The 13,282-nt window shown below is 53.5% G+C and overlaps 1 protein-coding gene and 1 long non-coding RNA gene across 7 annotated transcripts in view; one reads left to right on the top strand and one right to left on the bottom strand.

Moving 5' to 3' along the window:
* The window catches only part of TBXAS1 (thromboxane A synthase 1), a 169,393-nt gene that overhangs the window by 136,554 nt on the left and 19,557 nt on the right, over nt 1-13,282 (top strand).
* LOC106508202 (uncharacterized) overlaps nt 1-13,282 on the bottom strand; it is a 161,816-nt gene that overhangs the window by 137,137 nt on the left and 11,397 nt on the right. Inside the window, exon 3 of one of the 4 annotated variants that reach the window (XR_014833644.1) lies at nt 10,545-12,605. The exons of the other annotated variants lie outside the window; for them this stretch is intronic. This is a non-coding gene — a long non-coding RNA (uncharacterized LOC106508202). Of the gene's footprint in view, nt 1-10,544; nt 12,606-13,282 lie in introns of those variants that run through there. 4 annotated transcript variants of the gene reach the window in all.

Genomic DNA, 13,282 nt, shown 5'->3' with positions numbered 1-13,282 from the left:
ATCCAATGTTGCCGTGAGCTGTGGTGTAGGTCGTGGACACAGCTCAGATCTGGCGTTGCTGTGGCTCTGGTGTAGGCCAGAGGCTACAGCTCTGATTAGACCCCTAGCCTGGGAACCTCCAAATGCCTAGGGTGTGGCCCTAAAAGGACAAAAAAACAAACAAAAAAGTTTTATGAAACAACAGGTAATCTTCTATGTGTGATGTACTGTCTTCTATTCCACTCTATTCTATTCTATTACTTTTTGAAAAAAAAAAAAAAAAAGCTGGTCTTAATCCCCTAAATCGAATTCACGATTCCCTAAATAATCACAGCCCACATTTTGAAAAACACTCGCTGGGACAGTTACAGCTCAGGAAAACGGATGAGGAGATGTTAAGAATCCACTTAACAGAGGAGGAAGCGCGTCAGATCAGTTAAGGGACTCCCCAAGTGCATTGTACTAACGTGGGGCCAAACTGGGGATGAAAGGCGGGTCTGCCAGCTCCCAAGCCTGTGGTGTTCGTTCTGCTCCACTGTACCCTGCAGCTTCCGCTTTCCTCGTCTCCAAGTTATAATTCACATTCTGAGAGTCACATTTTTTGGTTTTATTTTATCTACCTATATTACATCTATACCATTTTGCTATCACTTCGTATTCTTCTGAAATGTCCAAGACTTACATAATTTCTCATCTAAACCGACTGTGTCATGGCTTATGATATCCATCTGATTTATATCAGCATTGAAACGAACTCGTCTTGGTACTCACCCTTTGATCTTTAGCATGTTACTCCCCCTCTGCCCCCATCCTTGTCTAGTGAGACAGGTGCCCTAGGAGATCTTTACAGTATATCTTCCCTGTACCAATACCCGAGACTGGCACTGGCACTGGCAGAGATATCAGACAGACGTAAGAACAGTAACTATGACTTGTTATCACTTTGTTCTAATCAGTGAAGTCAGTGGAGTATCTACTGTGAACATTCCCTCTTAAAGAGCCGAGAAAACACTGGCTCAGAGAGGTTAAGTGTCTTTCTCAGAGTCACACAGCACACACAGAACTCAAGTCCTTTTTTTGTCTTTTTAGGGCTGCACCCTCAGCATATGGAGGTTCCCAGGCTAGGGGCTGAATTGGAGCTACAGCTGCCAGCCTATGCCAGAGCCACAGCAATGCCAGATCTGAGCCACATCTGGTACCTACACCACAGCTCATGGAAATGCCGGATCCTCAACTCATTGAGCGAGGCCAGGGATCGAACCTACAACCTCATGGTTCCTAGTGGGATTCGTTTCCACTGCACCACGATGGGAAAACCCTTTTGCTCTAATCTTAACACTCTGTCATCAGGACGTGGAGGTCTGCTACGCTGAGATGCCTGCAAACTGGCAGGAAAAAGACACCAATCCAAGAGATATCCATGTATACTGCATATTTTTCTCTCATGCTATGTCTAGATTTTCAAAGCACATGCAGAAGTTTCTGGAATCTTACCATTTGGCGGACTATCCCCTAGGTCCTCTCCCTGGCCACCCAGCTCACACATCTGTTTTCCAGGTGTGGTGGACAGAGGCAGAGAAACGTATGCTCCTTTCCCGTTCCTCCTCGTGCGGCTCTGCAAGGGTCCACCTCGGCTTGCGGAATCCAAATTCAGGGGCTTCTTTCAGTATTTTGTGAGCTCAGCGGTCCGTCAATTTGCACAGGGAAGGGGGTCTGGCACTCTCCCACCATCCCGTGGAGTGAGCTGGCCAGGGGGTTCTCTTGGCCCTGGCGGCTACTGCTTAGAGAAGGTGGTTCTTAGTAACCCCACAAGGCTTGGCACACGGGAGCCACAGCCACCCTGGCCCGGGGGGCCCGAGGCCACAATGCCCACAGCAGGACCTACAACTGGCATTTGGCAGGTGCCATGGCCCTCTCACCCATGTATCTTCACCCACCCTGGAGGGAGCCGGGCTGATGGCGAGGAGCACAGAGACTGGGTCCGACGCCCCGCCTCAAAGCCAGACGGGGCCTCAACCAGCCATGTGACCCTGAGCCTCAGTTTCCTCAACTGTAAAAGGACAGAACCATCGTGCCTCTGCCGTGAGGTGGGCCCTGCTCACATGAGATGGTAACAAGCGCTCGGCACGGAGCCTGGCACCGAGGGCTCTGCAGAAGTCTTCTTTTTAATTTTGCTGTCGTGGCGAATCTTCCCATTTTCCCCATCTTACAGATTTCAGAAACCCTAAGTAGTCACAGGTCCCCTCCTCACCCTGAGGCCAAGCCTCTGCTCCCCGGGGCACACAGGCCCTTTCCTGCACTCCTGGGCCCCGCTCGGTGCGGCTCCTCCCAGCCCCCGTCCCTTTCAGCTCAGAGCATTCGTGCCCTCCTTTGCTCCCAACGAAACTCACTCTTTTGACACCCCAGTTGCCAAGACACTGTTTTCTGCCAGAGAAAGACAAAATGAGCAAATTACCGAATCTGAGGAGCTGGAAGGATTTCAGGGATCATTGGTTGAGCCCGGCAACCGAGGCCAGAACACCCACCCCGCCTCCCCGGCCCTGCCGGCGACGCTCGATCTTCCAGCCCATCAGTCCCAGGATGCGAGCTCACCTCTTCCAGGTCACACAGCCGGGCAGACCCTTAACCCACGGGTCCGTTTCCCTACAGCTTCCACCCAAGGCTTCAAACCCTGGGACCAGATAGAATAACCTTTCAAAAGGGTGGAGGCTACAGCCCCTCTGGTTTCTGCAACGTTTCCCAAGTAGCAGGGTTTCAAGTCCCTTGCCCACCCGAGGCCCCATCCGGTCTGTGTCCCTCCACGGGAGACACACCTGCAGGGGCAGGCCAAGCCCAGGTGCGGAGGACAGCATGGTAGCTGCTTCCATGAGAGTTGCTTCCCGAGGCCACGGTGGCCCCATTAATAACCCATCATCCAGTTATCTCCCCTGAATTTATCAAATTCTAAGTCAGTGATTGTAACCCTGTAGAGTAAGCAAGTCCCATACGTTTAAAATATACTGGATGGGAGTTCCCGTCATGGCTCAGTGGAAACAAATTAGACTAGCGTCTATGAGGTTGCAGGTTTGATTCCTGGCCTCACTTAGTGGGTTAAGGATCCCACATTGCCGTGAGCTATGGTGTAGGTCACACACATGGCTTGGATCTGGCGTTGCTGTGGCTGTGGTGTAGGCCAATGGCTACAGCTCTGATTTGACCCGCAGCCTGAGAACCTCCATATGCTGCAGGTGCGGCCCTAAAAAGACAAAAAAAAAAAAAAAAAAAAAGTTTAAAAAAAAAAATATATTGGATAAAAAAGGTAATTACTAAGGTAATTACTTTTATTTGCTCCAACAAATTAACTCCTTCAGGTATTCTGAAGTATAGCAAACAGCTTCAAATTTTTAGCCCCTGCAAATCTTTTCTTCAAAACTCTTAGCTCTGCTGTGGCTTTACATTTATTGATGAGACGAGCATCCCCCCACTGCGCTGGGAGCTCCAAGCGGGAGGGACCCATTATAGCAGCCCCAGTTCCCAGCCCACGACCTGGGGTAACCCCGGGGACCAAGAGGAATAGCAAAGGGACCACTCTGGGAGCCTCCGGTTCCCAGTCCTCTGGTCCAACTGTCCCCTTCCCTATGGTGTGACAATTGGGAATCCTAGACGGAGGTCCTTGGTTGGGTGACACCAGGGCCCAATCCTGTTCCCTCTGAGGTCTCATGATGGAGCCAGGACCCCCAGTGAGGCGTGAGATGCCGAGCAGGCATTCCGGGGGCATCTTCAGGGAGAAACCAGGTCCAAGACTGGTCAGGCCTGCCAGAGAAGTGGTCGGTCGAGGCAGGCAGGTCAGAGGGGAGAACCCTGGGCACCAGCCAACGGAATGGACCCCCAGAGGCTATACGAGGCCACGGCTGCATTGGCAAGGCGAGCTCTCCGAGGTCCATGTGCTCCAGGCATTGCTAAATGCTGTCCAGAAACCCGGCTCTTCACCGACAACAACTTTATTGAGGAGGATTAGTATTATCCCCCCCCTTTATTTTTTTTTTTTGTTTTCTTTTTAGGGCCACACCCACAGCATATGGAGGTTCTCAGGCTAGGAGTCCAATTGGAGCTGCAGCTGCCAACCTACACCACAGCCAGAGCAACGCCAGATCCAAGCCATGTGTGTGACCTACACCATAGCTCACGGCAATGTGGGATCCTTAACCCACTGAGCGAGGCCAGGGATCCAACCCATGTCCTCATGGTTCCTAGTCAGGTTTGTTACCACTGAGCCATAGTGGGAACTCCCAGTACTACCCCATTTTATCTGGTGAGAAACTCAGGGTGACAGTTACACTGGCCCCGGGCCCACAGCTGGTAAGCGGTGAGACTCAAATTCAATTGGGTGGTGTGCCTCCCGTGTGCTTTGAAGCGCTGTGTGACACGGGCTCGCAAAGTGGAGGTTTGAAATAGGAAGCAGGGGGGCAGACCCTGGAAAAACTCCCCAGGCTCTCTGTACAGACCTAGACTTTCTACAACGTTCCAGAAGCTGTGGACTTGGGCAGTGCCCTGGGAGGGTAAACGCATAGCTCTGAGCTGACACTCGGCCTGGGTCTCTCTCAGGGATGTGGCAGGTCGCTGGTGATCCCAGGGTGAGCCACGGTGGGCTCACCAAGTGAGAGGAAATGCACTGTGCTTCCAAATGCAAGAGGAAGGCCCCCCCCCCCCCCCCCGCCATCAGAGCCCAGTGGCCAGAGGAGCCCAGAACCAGTCTCACTTCCATCCCCAACAGAGACTAGAGGTTCAAACCCGCACACACTGAGTCCGAGGCCAGAATGACCAGCCCAGAAGGCTGACCAACAGTTCTGATGCCCCAGGCCAGAGACTGGACACCTCTTTTGACTCTTTATTTCATTCTTTTCAACTCTCCTGGCCGCTCCTCTCACAGGAGCCTGCAGGACCGAAGGCTCCCTCCCTGGCTCCACACATGTAAAGCCTCACCCCAAGGTTCCCAGCTTCACTTGCCATAAATCAGCTGTCAGGGTCTCTGAGCCTAAAACGGTCACGCAATTACAAAACACATATTTGACTCAATGCTTCTACCAGACATACCCATCAGAAAGATAATGCACAAGGGATCCTAAGAGCTTTCTGAAATGAGATCCAGATATTTTGTCTTTAAATCCACAGTATTATTGCCCTATTTTTAAATTACCTTTTTAAAAAGCCACTAGGAGGAGTTCCCATTGTGGCTCAGTGGTAACGAACTTGACTAGTATCCATGAGGATGCAGGTTCAATCCCTGGCCTTGCTCAGTGGGTTAAGGACCCGGCGTTGCTGTGAGCTGTGGTGTAGGGCGCAGACGCAACTCAGATCTGGTGTTGCTGTGGCTGTGGTGTAGGCCGGCAGCCGGAGGTCCAATTCAACCCCCAGCCTGGGAACTTCCATGTGCCACAGGTGTGGCCCTAAAAACACAAAAAAATAAAATAAAAAAATAAAAAATAAAAAGCCATTGGGAAAGTAACGAATCTGGGCGGGGGTGGGGGCAGAGATCAGAGCAGGTGGACCAGGTCACCTGTGCCTTGACCTAAAAGATTCTGTGGGTCCCAGGCCTTCCCAGAGCTCAGAGGGCAGTGGTTCTCATAAAGAAACGGTGTTTTCTTTCGTCAGGCAGATTTTTCTGAATTTTATAAAATCCAACTCCCACACCAGAAACCCAACCCAACCTGCCATTGGCCTAAGTGTTTGGAAAGGACTCTCTTTCCTTAAGACACGAGACGTTTACGGTGTCCTTTGGGCTGAGCCAAACCAACAGGCATCTGCATCCCCGATGTGCAAGGTGACGGCCGAGGAGATCCTGCGGGTGCCTCTCCCTTTGTTGGAGTTTAAATCCACTTCTTCCTGCCCAGCCCTTGCCAGAAATTAAGAATAGCTCGGCACCGTGCCATTTTCAGTAAACTTTGCAAATCTACTTTCTGGCCTGACCGGAACCTCAGGGATGGCCCCCATTGGCCCAGGGACAGTCTCAGAGCAGTTGTTCTTTGAGAAGAATCCATAGCCAGCTGGGGCTGGCGAAAGACGGCAGGTGAGCCACCTGGGGGCCAGGGAGCCACCACCCAAGTTCAACTGCACAGACTAGAGGGCAGAGCAGGGACCACCTGTGGGCGCAGTGCCTCCCCAGACGCTCAGGGAGATTAGAGGTCAAGGCCAAGGACATGGATAAGGCAGAGACTGTCCACCCACTGAGAGCAGCTTCCACTTCCTTCCTGGGAGCCGTGGGATGAGACTGGCCCTCGCCAGCCCCAGCCAGAGCACTCTGCCCGGCACCAAGGGGGCCGTGAGGTCTGCAAGGGCTCCTCCCCGGCCTGGCAGCGACCTTTGGCACCCTCCCCATCCCCCTGGCCTGGGTTTAGGGACCCTCGGGACACCCCTGGGTTCTCCCCCTTCCTGTTTCTCCCAGCGGCCCATCATGCTAAGAGAAAAGCCTTCCTTTCTGCTCTGTCTTTGCTTGGCCTTCTCACAACCTCTGGAATCAGGCAGATGGACTTTCCTTCAGCCCCTATGAGCCCCTGTTTTGGCCAGGCTCCACCCTCCCTCTGCCTGCTGAACTTATGCACAAAACCCTCTGAGCCTCAGTTTTCTCATCTGTAAAATAAAACCTCAGTGAGATGATAGCATGAAACTCAGCCTGCACCTGCCCCACAGCACGGGGGCAGTAACCCTCGGGGTAGCTCTGGACTGCCCCTGCCTTTAAAGATGGCACTGGTTCTGCTCTCTTCCCTTCCCCCACCTGTCCCCACATGTCCTGGCCCCTCCACCAGGAGCCTCGGCTCTGGGGAGACAGAGACCAGCAGCAAGGGTAGCAGGCGACGTCCATCTGGGGGCCCAGGGGTGCGCTTTGTTCCCATGCAACTCTCCTTTTTCATAGATGCACATGTGGGTCCCACATTTATGGGCAGATACACCAGCGCTGGCACGAAGGCTGCTCAAAGTGGCAGTCTTGAGAGGATGGAGCTGCAGGCAGCAGCCCGCCTCCCAGACCTGTTTCCTGTGTGGCGGCACGTGGCCCTCATGCCCTCCAGGGAGCCCAGCCTCCTTTGTCGCTGGGAGGTCATCCTATCACCTCTGGTCCTGACCCCTGGGGCCTCCTGTCCCGGGCCCATGTTCCTGGCAGCCCATCTGCCATCACCCCATCACGGGCAGGAGGCAGGGCCCCATAAACAGGCCTTGCCCAGCTCAGCCATGCCCACCCCCTCAGGGCTGCTTCTCTCTCCCTCGGGTGTCTGAGATTCCTGCCCTCCTGCCCCACAAATGCCCCTACCTGGTCTGTGGCCGTGGATTTGGCCCCAGGCTCTCGGTACCTATTTGCCTGCAAAACTCCCTCCAGCCAGCTGGTCCCGCCTCCCTCAGGGTCTCCTGGTGTGACCTCTGTCTCTATCACCTCTCGCTCTGGGAGGGACCCCCGTCTGTCCTCGCCGTGAGGGTGAGTCCCTTTGGGAAGCCTCGCCACTGTGCAGGGGGAAATGCAACCAGGCTGTGAGGCTGACGGAGGCCGGCCCGACACGAAGCAGCAGACAAAAGAAACAAACGATTCCTTAAGATCCGCGGCCAAAACAAATTGCCGTAATTAACACGTGCCACTGCGACGATCTATGGGCTGAGACGCGGTTGGCGCGAGACAGAGGCAGAAACCGCGGAGAGCACGCGCTCCAATAAAACAGCAATAAATGGTGCGGCTGTGATGGAACTCGCTTCAATTTTGTTCCAAAACCTTGTTTAAGTGCTTTTATTGTTTCTGTGTGAAAGAACACAAATGCTTTTTGAAAATTGCTTCGGCATAAGCCTCACCTTCCCCGGGAAGTCTTTCTGATCCCCCCGTTCCTACCCGGCGCAGGTTCCGTGGCCCCCGTGATGGCCCCTCCGTGTCCCCGCGGTGGCCGCCCTTCCCTCCATCACAGCCTGGGTGCCGAGGTGTCTCTGCCTCCAGGGACCGAGCACTGCCCGTCTCCACCCCACCCCTCAGGACCACGCCAGCTACACAGCAGCTCTAGTGACATCCAGCCCAGGGCAATGACCGTCAGGGCGTGGAAGCGCCTCGTGTAAACAGCAAGGGGACCCCAGAGGTTGCTAGGTGGCCCTCGTGAGATGGGGAAATTCTTGTTAGAAAATAGCTTGTTGGAAAGATCCCTAGCATAAATAAATACAGAAAAGAAAAGCCTAAAGAGAGGAACACGCTAAACAGAATCTTTTTTCATGGGAGGGAGGGCAGGAGTGAGGCCCGAGTCACCACGTCGGGCTTTGTTCCACATTAAAAGAACAGCCCAGTAGGGAGCCCCCATGGTGGCTCAGCGGTAACAAACCTGACCAGTATCCATGAGGACACCGGTTCAATCCCTGGCCTTGCTCAGTAGGTTAAGGATCCGGCATTGCCATGAGCTGTGGTGTAGGTCACAGATGCGGCTCGGATCTGGTGTGGCTGTGGCTGTGGTGTAGGCCGGCAGGGGTCCAATGCGACCCCTAGCCTGGGAACTTCCGTACGCTGCATATGTGGCCCTATAAAAGCAAAAACGAATAAACAAGCAAAAGAACAGACCAAGGGAGGAAAGAAAATCAGAAACCAGTAACAAAAGTCAGGCCCCGGCTGCGGACTGGGTGGAAGGTCCCTGGGCTCAGCCCATCTGTCTGCATGAGCAGCTGCCTGACGAAGGGGGCGCTCTTCACCAAAGCTCTTCCTGGATGCGCTGGGGGTCTGCCCAGCAGCCGGGGATGGGGAGGGGAGGAGAGAGACTCAGGCTGGGGGGTGGGGAGGGGATGAGGAGGGCTTAGGCCGGAGCACTCAGCCTCCCATTCCATGAGACCCTCCCCATTCCATGAGAGATGGAGTGTGGGGGTCTCCCTGTGACCCACAGGAGTAGCCGTTACCTCCCCCAGCCCACCCCAGAGAGGTGAGCCCTCCACATCTCTCATGTGGTCAGTGGGAGAGGATCAGCCAGGCCCCTCCTGAGAAGCCCAGCGGGGACCCTGGCAGGGACCACCTGCAGGCCAGCTGGTGGGAGCCTGGCTGACTGGCTCCGGCAGCACCCCCTTCACCTAGGGGCCCCCCTTACACCTGGCAGACCCAAGGCTGAGGCCTGAGGCGTATGCCATCTGTGGTTATGTAGGTCCCCTCCTTCCCCCAATTTAATTAAAAAAAACTTTCTTTCCCCACAACCTCATTCTTATTTATCCAAACCCACTCCTCCATCTCCCAGGCAAAGGGAGGGACGCTCTTCTGTGTACCAGGCCCACAGCAGCCGAGAACCTCGCATTAGCCACGTGTCTCGGGCACATTTTTATAGCTTTGCCACCACAGAGGCCATTCTTGGCAGGAAGCACATTCGCTAAAAGCCACCAGCTGCAGAAAGGGGGATAAGGGCTAAAACTGCATCAGGTGGAAGAGGTGAGGAGGTTACCATGGAGGGTGGGGGGCGGCCCCAGACAAACCCCAGCTCTCCCAGTGCCTGGCCCTGTGGACGTGAGCAAACTACCTGAGTTCCAGAAACCTCTGTGCAAAGTGGGACCTTGTAAGGACCAGACACGCTGTCAGGGAGGCACAGCCCGCTTCTTGGCAGAGGGAAGACTTGAGCTGTCGGGGGCCTCCGAGGATCAGCTGCAACTCAGCTGTCGCCACTGCTGCATCTTCTAGGCTTTATCCACCCTCCTCTGATGACAGGCGTGGGAGCTTCGCACTGTCAGATTCCCCCAAGGTGGCCCCCACTGAATTCTTAATTCTTATTGGCACAATGGTATCCATCTCTCCCGGGATGACCCCAGGCTCGCAACTACCACTCACAGAGTCGCTCCTGTCCCACAGCCGAATTACAGAGCTTCCTAAGAAACCCCCCTGGATGGCACTTAATGGGGACTCCTCAGTGCAACCCTTGTAGGTGTGGTTTCTGCCCATTTTACAGATGAGCCAACTGAATGTCAGCACAGCTTCACAATTTGCCCACTGTCTTCCAGCTGGATCTGACGTGTTCCTATCTCTTCCTGTTGACAATTCTGCCTGCCGGTCGTGAATTTCAAAATGTCAAGAGTTATTTTTTAAAAAATGGTAAATTGCTCTTTAGACTTTATGTATATATATATATAACTTCAAAACTTACTTTTACCTAGGGTTGGGTTTATTTTAACGCTTAGCTGGTTTAATGGACTTTTTTAAGAGTGACAACTGAGAATTTCAGTGTGGGCTACAGTGAGGACCGGCCACCTTCGCTCTCTGGGCTGTGGCTTTTCATCTGAACCATGCGAAGGTGGAACTCCAGTAACACCCAGAGTCTCTGTACTTTTCTCCTAGTCATGGACGTGCCAAGAGCAGTGGGGGACCTTCCTGTCCGCTAAAGTGGCCGACGGATATATCCGACGCCACCTAAGCTTCTGGACAAGGTTCTTGGGAAAGGAGATTTCTTTTCTTTTCTTTTCTTCTTCTTTTTTTTTTAGCTCAGGCCTAGCCCTCCCCACTTACATCCTGAGCTGTGAAAATGGACTGAGCAGAGAATTTAAAATGAGCTGGGGGAAAAAAAAATCCTGCTACAATAAATCGCATCACAGTGGAGATCTCTATCTAGCCAGAAAATTCTCAGCCCAGACAATGGCTCATTTATTTCCAACAATATTCAATACAACAGAATTCCAGGCCAACAAAAGGATTTCTACAGGTTCTTGGACTGTGGCAAAAGGGGTTTAACCTACAGAGAAAAGAGAGCTGTTCCATTATGGGCTCCCAGGCGAGGGGGAGACCTTTGTAAATAAACTGGAAGGTGGCCTGCTGGAAACGTGGTTCCCTCCCTGGGGAGCATCTCAGCCCGCGACAGTGGGGAGGCAGAAGCACCGGCCACCTCGCCCCGGGAGACATCTGAGTCAAGGCGGCTTCGCCGGGTGGTGCTACCGAGGACACAGCCCCTCTCTCCCAGGCGCTCAGATGATACATTTTATAAACATCCAGGCAGGCAGCCTCCAAAGACTCCTGGGCTTTACAAAAGCATTTCAGATTCCATGGTCAGCGAGCCGGTGTTCTGAGCATGGGCGGTGAAGAGGAGGCAGGAAACGGGAGGGCCCGGAGGGGTCTGGAGGCTGCCTTCTAAATTTAACATGCAGTTGCTTTTAGGCCAAGTGGATGAAAAATAAATTCCAGTGCTTAAAGCTCTTATCTTTGTTTACCATTTCCCCAAACAGTAAGTGACCCAGGCTCTGGCTTTTAGACTGAATTATCAACCAAGATGCACACAGGATGCGGGACGGGGACGCTGGGGGCTGGGCCGGGGGATAAACAGAGGAAGCTGACCGCTCTCCACCGTCACGTGGCGTTTCCTGGGCCTGGCAGAGTGACCAGGATCTGATGTCACAGGCTGTCCCTGGGTGGGCCAGGGCGTGCTCGGGATGTGTCCGACCATCCCAGACACGGAAGGCGCCGAGGGGTTACCCTCCTCCTTTGCATGAGGGGATCCATAAATATCTGACGGTGACCTTTTCAGATGCTCCATAACAGCTTTTGAAAATCTCCAGTGGGCCCGGGCTTGCCCGCTTTGATGGGAAGCTCCAGCCAGGCTTCTGCATGTTGTCAAAATCCTCCGTGGGACTCACTGTCCAGCCTGATTCTACCCTCAGGAACGACAAGAGTAGCATATCCTTTTCTTTCGTCACGTGCCTGCCACTCAGGTGACAGGGCCCTCATTTCTCTCCTTGGTTGGCTCTGTTCTCCAGGATTCTTTCCAGGTGCCCCCAGAGAAGCGTGTCAGTCCTACCTCCCTGCCTCTAGTTCCGTCTCTCAACCCCTGGGAGGCTGGCTTTGGCCGCACCTCCCTCCCACGGGTGACTGACGCCCTGGCCTTTCCAGCCGCTCTGCCAGCTTCCCCTGGTCAGTCCTTACTGTTCCAAGGTCAGGGGCATGCCCTTCTCTCCTGCCTCCATCCCAGAGGCCTCCGGCACCTCTGGGGGCTGAACAGGACACCATCTCCCGCTGGGGCCCCAGCCCAGCCCCGCCAGCAGGAGGCAGCCCCGGCCAAGTCCTTTCCACCTTTCAGCCACCGAGGAATGAAACCTAGGAGTCGCTTTGCTCTCTTCATCCCCCGACCCCTTCACCCCTTCACCCCTTCGTCTCCCCAGCAAGTCTTCCTTTACACAGATGCCTCTAGATCCAGGCTGCACTCGAGAATTACCTCGGGAGCTTTTAAAACCATACTGATTCCTGTGCCCAGTCCAGACCCGTTCCAATGGGCTATTTCAAGGCGGGGACCAGCAGCAGCAGCAAGCAGCCGGTAGGGAGAATCGCTGCTTACGCTGCTCCCCGGATTCAAGCCCCTTTTCCTCTCTGGCCGCTGACATGGTCGTCACGGCTCATCACTTCTGCCAGGGCTACTGCAAAAGCCTCCTGTTTTCTGGCCCTGCTTCCCCCAGCTCTCCGACCACACACCCACAATCACAAAATACCGTTCTCACCACATTACCTATACTTGCCAAAAACCTTCAGTAGGTCCCTACTGCCAAATAACAAGTCTTTGAACAAGTCGATGGCTTCCCAAGAAAATAATAAGTCGTATGGTCTGGGACAGTATCTTCTCTCCTCTTTCCTTCTCTTCTCTACCCCCAGCACTCTGCTAAGCACGTATCAGGTACTCAACATCTATCTGAGGTGAGAGGGAACAACAAAAAAAGAATTTCTCTGCAGATGAATGCCACGCACCCTCCTCCAGTGCAGAGGAAGCGGGCGGGTGATTTAGCTCTCATTTACTCAGGGGCTGATTTCTTTAAACATCGCATATAATCAACGGTGACTGATCCACGCTGATGGAGAGAACTGGACCTTGTATATTACAGGCAGTGGCTAATTCAACAACTTGAAGCTAGTTGATGTTGGAAGCTGTTGTACGCTTTTGCAGGCTTGTGTCTGATAATTGAGACTTTTTTTGAAATTAGGTCATTAGATGTGTCTTATTTTCCTACCCCCTCTTCTCCCATATACACCATAGGAATAAATAAATCATGGAGTTCTCGTTGTGGCATGTTGGAAATGAATCCAACTAGGAACCATGAGGTTGCGGGTTCTATCCCTGGCCTCTCTCAGTGGGTTAAGGATCCAGCGTGGCTGTGAGCTGTGGTGTAGGTCGCAGACACGGCTCAGATCTGGCGTTGCTGTGGCTGTGGTTTAGGCCAGCAGCTGCAGCTCCGATTCGACCCCTAGCCTGGGAACCTCCGTATGCCATGGGTGGGGCCCTAAAAAGCAAAAGCAAAAAAAACAAGGAATAAATAACTCAGCTCCCAAAATAATCCATTATTTTTTTCTCTCAACCCTTTCCTGAAATAG

Source organism: Sus scrofa, chromosome 18, assembly GCF_054392235.1.
Source record: "Sus scrofa isolate SSC_HxYL_T2T_F1_AM1 chromosome 18, Sscrofa_HxYL_maternal_Yorkshire_Landrace_v2.0, whole genome shotgun sequence".
NCBI classification, from domain to species: domain Eukaryota; kingdom Metazoa; phylum Chordata; class Mammalia; order Artiodactyla; family Suidae; genus Sus; species Sus scrofa.
Note: the sequence above shows the minus strand (reverse complement) of the source record. Positions and strands in the feature narration are given on the sequence as shown.